The following is a 16,650-nucleotide window of genomic DNA, read 5'->3' as shown; positions in this document are numbered from 1 at the left end:
AAATTTACAGGGACAATCTATAAAAACAACATCTTCACAGGCAACATGATGACAATTATTTCATATCTTTCAATAATTACTCTCAATGTGAATGGCCTAAATGCTCCCATAAAACGGCACAGGGTTGCAGATTGGATAAAAAGACAGGACCCATCCATATGCTGTCTACAAGAGACTCATTTTGAACCCAAAGACACATCCAGACTGAAAGTGAAGGGATGGAGATCCATCTTCCATGCCAGCGGACCTCAAAAGAAAGCTGGGGTAGCAATTCTTATATCAGAAATTAGATCTTAAACTAAAGTCTGTAATTAGAGACACAGAAGGACACTATATCATTCTTAAAGGGTCTATTCAACAAGAAGATCTAACAATTGTAAATATCTATGTCTCCAACATGGCAGCCATCTACATAAGCCAACTGTTAACCAAAATAAAGAGTCATATTGATAACAATACGTTAATTGTAGGAGACCTCAATACTCCACTCTCAGCAATGGACAGATTATCTAAGCAGAAAATCAACAAGGGAACAAGAGCTTTGAATGATACATTGGACCAGATGGACCTCATAGATATTTACAGAACATTCCACCCTAAAACAACAGAATACTCATTCTTCTCGAGCGCACATGGAACTTTCTCCAGAATAGACCACATACTGGGTCACAAATCAGGTCTCAACCGATACCAAAAGATTGAGATTATTCCCTGCATATTCTCAGACCACAATGCTTTAAAACTGGAACTCAATCACAAGAAAAAATTTGGCAGAAATTCAAACACTTGGAAGCTAAAGACCACTCTGCTCAAGAATGTTTGGGTTAACCAGGAAATCAAAGAAGAACTTAAACAATTCATGGAAATCAATGAGAATGAAAACACATTGGTCCAAAACCTATGGGATATTGCAAAGGCGGTCCTAAGGGGGAAATACATAGCCATCCAAGCCTCACTCAAAAAAATAGAAAAATCCCGAATTCACCAACTAACCCCACACCATAAAGAACTAGAGAAAAAGCAACAAACAATGCCTAAGCCACACATTAGAAGAGAAAAATTAAGATTAGAGCAGAGATCAATGAATTAGAAACCAGAAACACAGTAGATCAGATCAACAAAACTAGAAGTTCATTCTTTGAAAGAATTAATAAGATCAATAAACCACTGGCCAGACTTATCCAAAAGAAAAGAGAAAGGACCCAAATTAATAAAATTATGAATGAAAGGGGAGAGATCACGACTAACACCAAGGAAATAGAAACACTTACTAAAAATTATTATCAACAACTATATGCCAGTAAACTGAGCAATCTGAATGAAATGGGGGCCTTCCTGGAAACCTATAAGCTGCCAAGACTGAAACAGGAAGAAATTGACAACCTGAATAGGCCAATAACCAGTAACGAGATTGAAGCAGTGATCAAAAACCTCCCAAAAAACAAGAGTCCAGGGCTTGATGGATTCCCTGGAGAATTCTACCAAACATTCAAAAAGAAATAATACCTATTCTACTGAAGCTCTTTCAAAAAATAGAAACAGAAGGAAAACTTCCAAACTCATTCTATGAGGCCAGCATTACCTTAATCCCCAAACCAGGCAAAGACCCCATTAAAAAGGAGAATTTCAGACCAATATCCCTGATGAATATGGATTCCAAAATCCTCAACAAAATCCTAGCTAATAGGATCCAACAATACATTAAGAGGATCATCCACCATGACCAAGTGGGATTTATCCCCGGGATACAAGGGTGGTTCAACATTCACATATCAATCAATGTGATAGAACACATTAATAAGAGGAGGGAGAAGAACCATATGGTCCTCTCAATTGACGCAGAAAAAGCATTTGACAAAATACAACATCCTTTCCTGATTAAAAGCCTTCAGAGTATAGGGATAGAGGGTACATTCCTCAGGTTCATAAAATCCGTCTATGAAAAACGCACAGCGAATATCATCCTCAATGGGGAAAAGCTGAGAGCCTTTCCCTTAAGATCAGGAACACGTCAAGGATGCCCACTCTCGCCACTATTGTTCAACATAGTACTAGAAGTCCTAGCAACAGCAATCAGACAACAAAAAGAAAGAAATGGTATTCAAATTGGCAAAGAAGAAGTCAAACTCTCTCTTTTCACAGACAACATGATACTTTATGTGGAAAACCGAAAAGACTCCATCCCCAAATTACTGGAACTCATACAGCAATTCAGCAATGTGGCAGGATACAAAATCAATGCACAGAAATCCGTTGCTTTCTTATACACTAACAACGCAACTGTAGAAAGAGAAATTAGAGAAACGATTCCATTTACAATAGCACCAAAAACCATAAGATACCTTGGAATAAACCTAACCAAAGAGGGAAAGGATCTATACTCTAAGAACTACAGAACACTCATGAAAGAAATTGAAGAAGACACAAAAAGATGGAAAAATATTCCATGCTCATGGATCAGAAGAATAAACATTGTTAAAATGTCTATGCTACCCAGAGCAATCTATACCTTCAATGCCATCCCGATCAAAATTCCAATGACATTTTTCAAAGTGCTGGAACAAACAATCCTAAAATTTGTATGGAATCAGAAAAGACCCCGAATCACCAAGGAGATGTTGAAAAAGGAAAACAAAGCTGGGGGCATCACGTTGCCCGATTTCAAGCTATATTACAAAGCTGTGATCACCAAGACAGCATGGTACTGGCACAAAAATAGACATATAGACCAATGGAACAGAATAGAGAACCCAGATATGGACCCTCAACTCTATGGTCAAATAATCTTTGACAAAGCAGGAAAAAACATGGGATGGAAAAAAGACAGTCTCTTCAATAAACGGTGCTGGGAAAATTGGACAGCCATATGCAGAAGAATGAAACTTGACCATTCTCTAACACCATTCACGAAGATAAACTCAAAGTGGATGAAAGACCTCAATGCGAGACAGGAATCCCTCAAAATTCTAGAGGAGAACATAGGCAGTAACCTCTTTGACATCACCCACAGCAACTTCTTTCAAGATACATCTCCAAAAGCTAGTGAAACAAAAGCAAAAATGAACGTTTGGACTTCATCAAGATAAAAAGCTTCTGCACAGCAAAGGAAACAGTCAACAAAACAAAGAGGCAACCCACAGAATGGGAGAAGATATTTGCAAATGACACTACAGATAAAGGGGGGGTATCCAAGATCTATAAAGAACTTCTCAAACTCAACACCCAAGAAACAAATAAGTCAAAAAGTGGGCAGAGGATATGAAAAGACACTTCTCTGAAGAAGACATACAAATGACTAACAGACACATGAAAAAATGTTCATCATCATTAGCCATCAGGGAAATCCAAATCAAAACCACATTGAGATACCACCTTACACCACTTAGAATGGCAAAAATGGACAGGGAAAGAAACAACAAATGTTGGAGAGGTTGTGGAGAAAGGGGAACGCTCTTACACTGTTGGTGGGAATGCAAGTTGGTACAGCCACTTTGGAAAACAGTGTGAAGATTCCTCAAAAATTTACAAAGAGAGCTACCCTATGACCCAGCAAGTGCACTCCTGGGTATTTAGCTCAAAGACACAGATGTAGTGTAAAGAAGGGCCATATGCACCCCAATTTCATAGCAGCAATGTCCGCAATAGCCAAACTGTGGAAAGAGCCGAGGTGCCCTTCAACAGATGAATGGATAAAGAAGATGTGGTCCGTATATACAATGGAATATTACTCACCCATCAGAAAGGATGAATACACAACTTTTACATCAACATGGGTGGGACTGGAGGAGATTATGCTAAGTGAAATAAGTCAAGCAGAGAACGTCAATTATCATATGGTTTCGCTTATTTGTGGAACATAAGGAATAGCATGGAGGACATTAGGAGAAGGAAGGGAAAAATGAAGGGGGGGGATTTGGAGGGGGAGATGAACCATGAGAGACTATGGACTCTGAGAAACAAACAGGGTTTTTGGGGGTAAGGGGGATGGGTCCCCCCAGTGATGGGTATTAAGGAGGGCACGTACTGCATGGAGCACTGGGTGTTATATGAAAACAATGGATCATGGATCACCACATCAAAAACTAACGATGTATTGTATGGTGACTAACATAACATAATAAAATTAAAAAAAAAATGCGTGAATATTTTCTATTATCTTAGCTTTCAGATAATATATTGATAACAATAGAATGAAGAAGTAATTACATAGTTGATTTGGCAAGCCTATATTGTTGTTACTGAAATTATTAATTAAAAGAAGACTAAAGAGGGGCACCTAGTTGGCTCAGTCAGTTAAGTGTCTGCCTTCTGCTCAGGTCATGATCCCAGGGTCCTTGGATCGAGCCCTGCATCAGGCTCCCTGCTCTGCGGGAAGCCTGCTTCTCCCTCTCCCACTCCCCCTGCTCGTGTTCCCTTTCTTGATGTCTCTCTCTCTGTCAAATAAATAAATAAATAAAACCTTTAAAAAAAAAAAAAAAGAAAAGAAGACTAAAGAAAAACAATCTTTGTATTTTCACTTCATTTATTATAAAAAATACTCTAAAAATTGAGATCATTTTTTTCACTTAAAAAATAATAGTAATAACTGTATGGTGACTAACATAACATAATAAAAAAAAGTAATAATAAAAATAATGTGTGAAACTTCATAAAAAAACCTTTTTGGCTAAAACGTATAAAACCTTGCTAACGAAATTAAAATTCTTAAAAATCAGGGAGCTGTTCTATGTTTATGGATTACAAAATACAGATGTCAAGCAGATGCACAATGTTAGTGTCAAATCTCCCCAAATTAACCTATACACTCAATGCACTCCCAAAGTCCCAGCTGATTCTAAACTATATATGAAAATAAAAATGATATAGAATAGTTAAAAAAATCTTGTAATAGAAGAAAAAAATTAAGGACTTTTATTGCTTAATTTCAAGATTCATTCATCAAAAGATAGCATTAGATGAGAGAAGAGATATGCAGAAGAATGGAACAGAGAAGAACTACAAAACAGGTAACAGAAAGGCAATATGTACATATCTATCAGTAATTACTTTGAATGTGAATGGACTAAACACTCCAATCAAAAGACAAGGTGATGGATAAAAAAAGCAAGATCCTTGGGGCACCTGGGTGGCTTAGTCCATTAAGCATCCAACTCTTGATCTCAGCTCAGGTCTTGATCTCAGGGTTGTTTAAAAAAAAAAAGCAAGACCCATCTATATGCTGCCTACAAGAGACTCATTTCAAGCCTAAAGATACATGCACATTGAAAATGATGGAATGGAAAAGCATTTATCGTGTAAATTGAAGTGAAAAGAAACCTGGAGTAGCAATACTTATATTGAACAAAATAGACTTTAAAACAAAGATTGTAACAAGAGACAAAGAAGGACACTAATCATTAAGGGAATAATCCAACAAGATATAACAACTGTAAATATTTATGCACCTAACATGGGAACTCCCAAATACATAAAACAGCTAACAACAAACATAAAGGAAGTAATCAATAGTAATACAACAATAGTGGGGACTTTCACACCCACTTACATCACTGGATAGATCATCTAAACAGAAAATTAACAAGGGAACAGTGGCTTTGAATGACACATTGGACCAGATGTATCTAACAGATATATTCAGAATATTCCATCCTCAAACAGTGGAAATCACATTCTTCTCAAGCATATATGGAACATTCTCCAGAATAAATCACATATTAGGCAACAAAACAAATTCAAAAAGATGGAAGTCATACCGTGCATCTTTTCCAATCACGATGCATGAAACTAGAAATCAATCACAAGAAAAAAATCTGGAAAGAACACAAATACATAGAGGTTAAATAACATGCTATTAAGTAATGAATGGGTCAACTAAGAATTCAAAGAGGAAATAAAAAAATACATGGAGACAAATGAAAACAAAAACACAGTGGTCCAAAATTTGGGGGATACAACAAAGCTATCCTAAAAGGGAAGTTTATAGCAATACAGGACTACCTCAAGAAGCAAGAAAAATCTCAAGCAACCTAACCTTAAACCTAAGGGGGCTAGAAAAAGAAGAACAAACAAAACCCAAAATTAGTAGAAAGAAGGAAATCATAAATATTAGAGGAGAAATAAATGAAATAGAAACTAAAAAAAAAGACATATTAATGAAATGAGGAGCTGATTCTTTGAAAAGATCAACAAAATTGATAAACTTTTAGTCACACTCATCAAAAAAAAAAAAGAGGGAGGACTCAAACAAAATCAGAAACAAAAGAGGAGAAATAACAACCAACACCACAGAAATACAAAGGATTATAAGAATATTATGAAAAATTATATGCCAACAAATTGGACAGCCTAGAAGAAATGGATAAACTCCTAGAAATATGCAACCTCCCAAAACTGAATCAAGAATAAAAAATTTGAACAGACCAATTACCAGCAAAGAAATTGAATGTAATCAAAAGACTCCCAGCAAACAAAAGTCCCAGATCGGACAGCTTCACAGGTGAATTTTACCAAACATTTAAAGAGTTAATACCTATTTTTCTCAAACTATTCCAAAAAATAGAAGAGAAAGGAAAGCTTCCAGATTCCTTCTATGAGGCCAGTATCATCCTGATACCAAAACCAGATAAACATACTGTAAAAAAAGAGAACTACGGGTGAGTATCTCTGTTGAACATGAAAAATCCCCAACAAAATATGAGCAAACCAAATCCAACAATACATTAAAAAAATCATTCATCACGATCAAGTGGGATTTATTCCTAGGAAGCAAGGGTGGTTCAGTCTTTGCACATCAATGTGATACATCACATCTATAAGAGAAAGAATAAAAACCATTTCAATATATGAAGAAAAAGCATTTGACAGTGTGCAACATCCACTCATGATAAAAACCCTCAACAAAGTAGGTTTAGAGGGAACATACCACAACATAATAAAGTCTATATATGAAAAACCTACAGCTAATATTATACTCAGTGGTGAAAACCTGAGAGCTTTTCCTGTAAGATCAAGATTAAGAGAAGGATGTTCACTCTCACCACATACTGGAACTCCTAGCCACAACAATCAGACAATAAAAAAGAACTAACAGGCGCTCACAGTGGTAAGTAACAAATGAAACTATCACTATTTGCAGATGACATAATACTCTATATAGAAAACCTGAAAGATTCCACCAAAAAACTACTAGAGCTGACAAATTCAGTAATGTCACAGGATACAAAATCAATATACAGAAATCTGTTTCATTTCTATACACTAATGATGAAGCAGCAGAAAGAGAAATTAAGAAAACAATGACATTTACAATTGCACCAAAGATAATAAAATCCCTAGGAATAAACTTAACCAAGGAAGTGAAAGACCTGTCCTTTGAAAACTATAAAACATTAGTGAAAGAAATTGAAGATGACACAAACAAATGGAAAGATATTTCATGCTCATGGATTGGAGAACTAATATTGTTAAAATATCCATGCTAACAAAAGCAATCTACAGATTTAATGCAATCCCTATCAAAATACCAGCAGCATTTTTCACAGAACGAGAACAAATAACCCTAAAAATTGTATGGAACCACAAAAGATACCCAAATGCCAAAACAATCTTAAAAGAAGAACAAAACTGGAGGTATTACAATTCCAGATTTCAAAATACACTACAAACCTGTAGTAATTAAAACAGTGTGGTACAGACACAAAAGCAGACACATAGATCAAAAGAACAGAATAGAGAACCCAGAAATAAACCCACAAATGTATGGCCAATTAATCTTCAATAAAGGAAGAAAGAATATACAATGGGAAAAGACAGTCTCTTCAACAAATGGTGTTGAGAAAACTGTTCAGCTACATGCAAAAGAATGAACCTGGACTGCTTTCTTACACTACACCATACACAAAAATAAACTCCAAATGGATTAAGAACCTAAATGTGAGACCCAAAACTATAAAAATCCTATGAGAGAGCTTAGGCAGCAATTTCTCTGACATCAGCCATAGAAACATTTTTTTAGAAATGCCTCCTGAGGCAAGGGAAACAAAAGCAAAAAAAAAATGGGACCAAGTCAAAATAAAAGGCTTCTGCACAACAAAGGAAAGAAATCAACAAAACTAAAAGATAACCTACTAAATGGGAGGACATACTTGCAGATGACATATCTGATCAAGGATTAGTATCTTAAATATATAAAGAACTTATAGAATTCAACGCCAAAGAACAGAAGCATTCCAATTTAAAAATGGGCAGGGGCACCTGGGTAACTTAGTCACTAAATTGTCTGACTCTTTTTTTTTTTTTTTTTTAAGATTTTATTTATTTATTTGAGACAGAGAGAATGAGAGAGAGAGCACATGAGAGGGGGGAGGGTCAGAGGCAGAAGCAGGCTCCCTGCCGAGCAGGGAGCCCAATGCGGGACTCGATCCAGGGACTCCAGGATCATGACCTGAGCCGAAGGCAGTCGCTTAACCAACTGAGCCACCCAGGCACTCTGTCTGACTCTTGATTTCAGTTCAGGTCATGATCTCAAGGGTGTGAGATCAAGCCCTGCATTAGGCTCCCTGCATGGTGATTCTGAATCCCTGCTTGGGTGTCTCTCTCTCCCTTTCCCTCTGCCCATCCCCATGCATGCTCTCTCTTTTTTTCTCTCTCTAATAAATAAATATATCTTTAAAAAAATAAAATAAAATAAAAATGGCAGAAGACGTGAACAGACATTTCTCCAAAGAAGACATATAGATGGCTAACAAACACATGAAAAGATGTTCAACATCACTCACTATCAGGGAAATGCAAATCAAAACTACAATGAGATATCACCTCACACCTGTCAGAATGGCTAAAATCAAAAACTCAAAAAACAAGTTTTGGTGAAGATGTGGAGAAAAAGGAACTGTCATGAACTGTTGGTTCACACACACACACATATATATATATATATATATGAAATGGAATAGCACATGGTCATAAAAAGGAATGAAATCTTGCCATTTGCAAGAACGTGGGTGGATCTAGAGAGTATAATGCTAAGTGAAATAAATCAAAGAAAGACAAATACCATATGATTTCATTCATATGTGGAATTTAAGAAACAAAACAGAGAAACTAAAAAAAAAAAAAAAAAACAGACTCCTAACTATAGAGAACAAACTCTAATGGTTAGAAGAGGAGGTGGGTAGAGAGATGCGGGAAATAAGTGATGGGGATTAGCAGTACACTTACATGATGAACACTGTGTAATGTATAGAATTGTTGTATCACTATATTGTACACCCGAAACTAATGTAACACTGTATGTTAACTATACTGGAATTAAATTTTTTTTTAAAGAATTAAATGAAAAAAAGATAGTTTTAGAATATAAAAAAATAAAGTATTCACAAGACATATATCTGATAATGATTTGTATCCAGAATATATGTCTTATAACTCAATGATATGAAACATCCAATAAAATTAATGAGTAAAAGACTTGAGCAGAGAATTGCCAAAATGTGTATGGTGGCCAATATGCATAAAAAAGTATTCAACATAATAATAGTCCTTGGTAAAATGCAAATAAAACCATAATGAGGGCGCCTGGGTGGCTCAGTTGGTTGAGCAACTGCCTTTGGCTCAGGTCATGATCCCGGAGTCCCGGGATCGAGTCCCACATCGGGCTCCCTGCTCGGCGGGAAGCCTGCTTCTCCCTCTCCCACTCCCCCTGCTTGTGTTCCCTCTCTCGCTGTGTCTCTCTCTGTCAAATAAATAAATAAAATCTTTAAAAAAAAAAAAAAAAAAAAAAAACCATAATGAGATACCACTAAGCACCTGCTAGAATGACACCACCAAATGTTGGCAATGATGTGAAACAATTTAACTCTCATACATTGTTGGAGAAAGTGCAAAATGGTACGACCACTTTGAAAAACTATCAAACTTACAGACTGGAACATATGACTCTGTAATTTCACTCCTATGTGTCTACCCCAAGGGGGCAAAAAAACATATTTAGTAAAATACTAGTAAATGTTTAGCCATCAGCTATAAAAGAAATTAATAAAAATTTTAAAAATTTAAAGCTCTGTTTTGTACCATATGCACTATGCACTACTTATGCATGCAAGAATATAGGTGAATTTCAAAGATACTATACTGAGAAAAAAAGACATAAAAGAGTTTACTGTATGATTCCATTAATTTGAAGTTCTAAATTTGGTTAAATTAATTTATGATAATAGAAATCAGAACAGCAGTTACCTCTTGTGGTGGGGTGGGCAATTGACAATTGACTGGCAAGGAGCACAAAAGAGATTTTCTGGGGTAACGGAAATATGTTCTATCTTAATAGCAGTATGGGTTAAATATGTGTACATATTTGTCAAATTTCATCAAACTGTACACTTAAGATATGTGCATTTACTATATGTAAAGTGCACTTTAATAAATATCTTTTTAAACTTTAGTTTTGCTTTTGTTATTATTTCTCAACCAAAATTTTCATTAAAAGTTGTAAAATTATGTCTGGTAAGATAATATGTGGAAATGTTTGTAAATATACTAAAAACATAAAGGACTGGCTTTGGATACGATGTTAGAAGTGGTAACTAGGCAGTTGGAATATGTGAAAATTTTAAATTTATTTGGAAATTTTAGAGTTTATTCTAAAGAAGGGGAGAAAGGGAGAACAGATTTGCTGGAGTTTCTAATACTACACATTTTTTTTAAAGATTTTATTTATTTATTTGAGAGAGAGAATGAGAGAGAGCACGAGAGGGAAGAGGGCAGAGGGAGAAGCAGACCCCCTGCTGAGCAGGGAGCCCGATGCGGGACTCGATCCCGGGACTCCAGGATCATGACCTGAGCCGAAGGCAGTCGCTTAACCAACTGAGCCACCCAGGTGCCCCAGTACTACACATTTTTTAATGCTCAGGGTTTTATTTTATGACTGGGTAAGACAATGTTACTATTTTAAGTAATGTCACAAATATTAAAACATTGAATGACAAAACAAAGTGTAATTTATGAGTTTCCCAATTGATCTATCCTTTAAATACACTTGATCTTAGCCAAAAGCCCGAGAAGCAATGATCTATCCTTTTAATAAACATTACTTTGTTAACAGGTGTAATTTTTATATTTATAAAGTGGAAGTACAAAGTGGAAATATACTCTGCTCATCTGTCTGAGATCCTTGGCTACCCCAGATACACATTTTCTCTTTAATCTTTTCCAAATCAGTCTTTATCTCCACCTCATCAAAATGTATCTGTCAGTCAAGGTTAAGGAAAACAGCACAGGTCTGTATTTAGATGAGAGACTTAAAAGAGGTACTTGCAATAAGCTATTATAATTACTATTGTTACAAGTGGTTTTGTTGGATTACAGAGGGTGACCTTCTTGAAGTGTTTTTCAAACATGAATCAAATTCAAAACATGTTTTCTCCCAACTGGTTTATCTTAACTCCCTTAAATATGTGAGCATTTTAAGTGCAATATGAAAGCTTTTCAAGTTGTTTTATGTTCATTTATGCTTGTCAAAACGTAGTTTTCAAGTAATTGCTTATATGCAAATATTCTTCTAAGCTTTTCCCCTTAAGGAAGTAAAAGTAAAAAGGTCAAAGTTATAGTCAGATTGTTTAATTCAGAGTTGTAACTTGAGCAAATCTCATTTTAAAATAGATATTCTCCTAGAGCTTTAGAGTATGTATTTCCTTTCTCCTATCTCTCTATTCTGTATTGTTCTTCAAGATTATATTAATCTATCAATATTGCAAATTTTTAACTAAAAAACTTTAATGGACTTTGATGAAAATATATCAGGTTTTGTAATTTGAGAGTGCACCTAAAATATGTTCCACATATATAATGGAAGTTTTTGCCTTAGGAAAATATTTCAAGTGGCCATATTCTCCATTTCATCTTACCTGGAAATGGAAGAGAGATGAATTGCCTATAACTGATAGTCTCTGTATTATCCTTGCTCTATTACCATCTGGTTTTGGCCAATGGGAAGGAGCATATCAGGAGATCAGACGGTGAGAGAAGAGAGAGGTCATGGTATTAATCTGCCTACTCCCTGTTTGTCTTGCTGTGGTTACCAAAACCTACCAGGCAACCCCTATCAGAGAGCCTCAGACAGTTCAATCTCTTCCCAGGTTTGGCAAACCTATTTCCTCCTCTCGACCTTTCAAGTCCATGAGTAACAACTTCTCACTGTTGCAAAAACCTGACTGCCTCACCATCCCTTCTATTTTACCTATGCCCACACCTCTGTAAAAAGTCTTTTCACTAAGTTCTTTTTAGTTGCATCTTTTTAAGGGTGCTGTTTCCTCCTTGACCACCGCTGACATGGTGATTGGTACTAGGCATGACCCCAGGAAACAGACCCTCAAAGTAGAATCAAGTTTTGAGGAGAGAATCAGAATGCCTCTATGATGTCTTTTTTTTAATCCTTGTCTCATGTAGCTATAAGAAAAACATGGCTAAGGATCTACCCAAGATCTAATTATATAGGCTGCAGAGGTGTAAAACCAGTTATATAAGCAGCTTTATCAAGTTATACTAAGGTAAGGGCCTTGGGTGTGAAGAAATGGATCTCTGAAACAATGGGAACTCAAAAAATCCCAAATCTCTCTGAATCTTCCTTGCCAATTGAAGCAGCTTTTCACTTTCTGTGAAGGAACAGACGTCCCCTGCATAAAATAATTCAAAGCATTTACGCCCGTCATTTTCTTTCAAGAAGAGGTACTAATTCTCTTCAGGATCCTTCCTACCACCCCACCTTGCTTCCAGATCCATAGTAGAAATCAGCATAGTCCAAAGAGGGAAGATCTGCTCCAGGGGGAGATAGCACAAACACTGAAGACATTGTAGGGTCTTTTGTAAGAAGTTTGTAGGGTCTACTAATTCATGGTGGCAATTCCAGAGACCTTGCATGGAAGTGGATTCCTAGGATGTTAGAAAAGGAGAATGAAATATACATTGGATTGGACCAAATTTGTCAATATAGACACACATCTCTTGAGATTTGGAATTTAATGTGTTTCTTCAAGCATTTGGTAATGATGCCAGCAATTTTCTGTTGTTAAATGAAACCTTGTCTCAGTGGCTATAGCTAGTATGCCTGAGATGCCAGGATTTCTCTGACATACTTTAGAGAGAGGAGTGCAAGCCTTAAAGATGTAAGAATATTGGAATGTACCTATTATATTCAATCTGCTCACCCACTCTCTAGTGATACTCTCCAGAAGAACTGGTAGACCCTTCTGCACCAAGACATTCATTGGTGAAAGTAGCACTAGCATCTCTGAAGAGCAGGTCTGGTTTGCCACTAGGACTGGAAGAGATCAAATGTCTGAGCCTGGCATACCAAGCAATTATGTAACCTGATCCAATGTTATCTGTTCCACAAATCATAAAGTTGGACTTGTAGAGCATCATTCTATTATTACATGGAAATGGTATATGAGACCAGGTGTAAGCAAATCCATAAAGAACAAATAAATTACATAAGCAGGTGGCTCAGGATCTCACTGGGCTCTGCTAACAAAACTCTCTCCCTTGGGGCCTTCAGACCTAAGAATGAATGACAATGATGTCCCACTGTTGCTAGTCCCTGCTAGATCTTACCATCCTTTTGGGATCCTTAACCCTGCCCGTACCTCTGTAGGTAATTTCTTTACTACATTCTTTTCAGTTAAATTCTTTTGAGTGAGTGAGCTATCTGCTACTTGCTGGGACTCTGACTGAGTCACTGCATAAAATACATTCACACATGTGGGCATATAAGTACACACACACACACACACACACACGAGTATTCCCATTATCCAGGATTATTAATGCCGGGAGGAGGAAAGGAGCCTGGATGAGTTGAGAGAAATAATGTGCTGTTGTGGGAAGGAGATTATCTCTGGAATTACATAATCTGAAACATAAATCATTATCTGATTTTGAGTAAATTCCTTTCCTCTTTGCACCTCAATTTATTAATCTGTAATGAAGAAAATAATAGTATCTCATTGAGTCATTGTGATGATTAAATGAAAAAATGTGTGATAATATATGAAGCACCTAGAATACTGAGGGTGTAATAAATTTTATTTCATTAGCTGTAGAAGTACAGTAAAGGATCAATTTATCCAGGAATCTAAACACTAGAAACATTCAAACTATAGAATCTTTGTCAAAGCATTTGCTTTATGATCACTCACTTTTTAAAAAATCATACCAGTCTAATAACTGAAGAAAAGGTTGCTATGTCATCTCACATGGTAATGGTAATTTCTGCTAGATTGTAAAGAGCCATCCAGTGTTAACCTTCACTATCCTCACAGCGTGGTGGAAATCACAGTGGATCAAATCAGTGACATCCTGGTTATCTGGCTGGTACAGCATGTTTTATGAGAGAGTTTGTAAAGAACATGGTTGTTCTTTTACATGTTTTAGTCATTTTTTGATCATTTTTCTTGGAGGTAAAATATCAAAATTCTGGCAATAACTAATTGGGAAGATTTTGGGTCCTTGGCATTCCAGATACCTCATGTGCTTTGCAATTTGCTTGCTGCTGATAAAGTCTATACTTGCTTTGAAGTATGTAGGGGATTATTTTCCCCCTAAAAGAACCACAAATGCCCAATAAGATAATTGTACTTATATTTAATTTAGTTTAGCTCTGTCTTGATACTATAAAAGGATTTGACAGTTTACAAAAATACCAAATGGGGAAAAAACTAAATAGAAAATGAATCTGAGTGAAGGGGAAGGGGTAGGAAAATAAAATAAATAAAATAAAGCCAAGGAAATGGTTAGTGCATTAAAAAATCTGTGTCATGGGGCAGGCACCTGAGTATAAGCAGCCAACTATTGATTTTGGCTCAGATCATGATCTCATGGTCTTGGGATCAGTCCCTGTTTCCGGCTCCGTACTCAGCAGGGAGTCTGCTTGAGATTCTCTCCTGTCTCTCTCCCATTGCCCCCCCCTCCAACAGGCTCTCTTTCTTTCTCTCTAAAATAAATAAACCTTTAAAAAATATAAGTCATAAATTATTATGCAGTTATTAACATTGGGCCCTAAGTATGTCTCTAAACTTTCTGGTAGCAGAGAAGGGAGAGAAGCATTACTGGTTACAGGATTCAAAATAAATCAGTTGCAGGACGCCTGGGTGGTTCAGTCGATTAAGCGTCTCCCTTCAGCTTAGGTCATGATCCCAGGACCCTGGGATCAAGTCCTGCATCGGGCTCCTTGCTCAGCAGGGAGCCTGCTTCTCCCTCTGCCTGCAGCTCCCCCCGCTTGTGCGCTCTCCCTCTCTCTCTGACATATAAATAAAATCTTTAAAATCTTTAAAAAACTTTTTAAAAATTAAAAAAAAATAAAATAAATCAGTTGCCCAGGAGATACAGCATTTCCTGGTAATGAAAACCAAGAGCAATTTCTTTATGTATCAACATAAGGAGGACTACAGGAAATTATCTTTCACAACATTCCTTAATATAAGGGTATCATTTCATGTAATTATTTCATGTAACTTTCCTATATGTATTTATTTAAAGTTATTCTATGAAGGTCAAATGATATAGTCAACATTCATAGGATATGTGTGGTCTTGTTTAGTAGGAGAGCAAAATTAGAACACCTAGAGAAAATTAATGTAATACATATCCACCCTTAAGAATTAGCAAAGAATTCAAGTTGGTATTCTTAGGATCTAATTTAACAACTTAGAGGGTAGATGTTTGATGTTGCTGAACTAAACCATATGCTTTGATTATCAATTAAATGGTGGCAAATGGGTTTTCCAGCATCTGTGAACTAAGTAAGCCCAACCAAGACATGTGGTTGGCCAATTGACCATCCTGTCTTTATAAGAGATAAACTGCGGATTTACAAGAGCCAAATTTAACACAAGAAATCTTTAATGACAGAATTACTACAAATATTCTATTGCTATTTTCCTTTATTTCCAATTTATACTCTTTTAAGAAGCTTTTTGAGTAGAGGCTGAACTGACACAATAGATTTCCAGAGTGTGCAGTATTTCCTTTCTTCTTTTTTTACTCTGACATTAATTAATCACCTATTATAAATTAAGCACTGTCTTGGGTAGTGGGAATATAATGATGAGGAAGACATAATTAGTGCCCAAAAAGCCTAGATACACAGACATATATGTAAACAATTCTTCCAGTATAGTCTATGATACTATACAAGTCAACAAAAACAGCATTTTTCTTGCAAAAGAAATTCAGGTAAAACTTCATAGAAAAAGAATGACTAAGATGAATTTTGAAAGATAGTTGAGAGTTTGCTGAACAAAGAGGAAGGAGTACAGAGTATAGAAAATAGCCCATGGAAAAGCACAGAGTGAGAATACAGTGCTTCAAACATAGAACATATTGTGGAAAGGCACAAAATTGAGAAATGCATGGCAAATGTGGGCAATAGCAGCTAATTAAGCAAAGAGGATGTACAAGGACAGGTAAGGAAATAATGAGGACTGAGAGCTGCCTCCAGCCAGTAGCCGGCAAGGAACTAAGAACTTCAGAGCAACAACCTGTGAGGGACTGAATCTTACCCATAAGCACATGAGTGAGCCTGGAAGCAGATCCTTTCAGACTTGAGGTGACTGCAACACACCTTTATCATGGCATGTGAGAGCTCCTAAAGCAGAG

Source organism: Mirounga angustirostris, unplaced genomic scaffold (assembly GCF_029215605.1).
Source record: "Mirounga angustirostris isolate CCGP_5_RB_7025 unplaced genomic scaffold, mMirAng1.0.hap1 SCAF_2, whole genome shotgun sequence".
Classification (NCBI taxonomy): Eukaryota; Metazoa; Chordata; class Mammalia; order Carnivora; family Phocidae; genus Mirounga; species Mirounga angustirostris.
The sequence above is the reverse complement of the archived record's forward strand: the minus strand, read 5'-3'. Positions refer to the sequence as shown.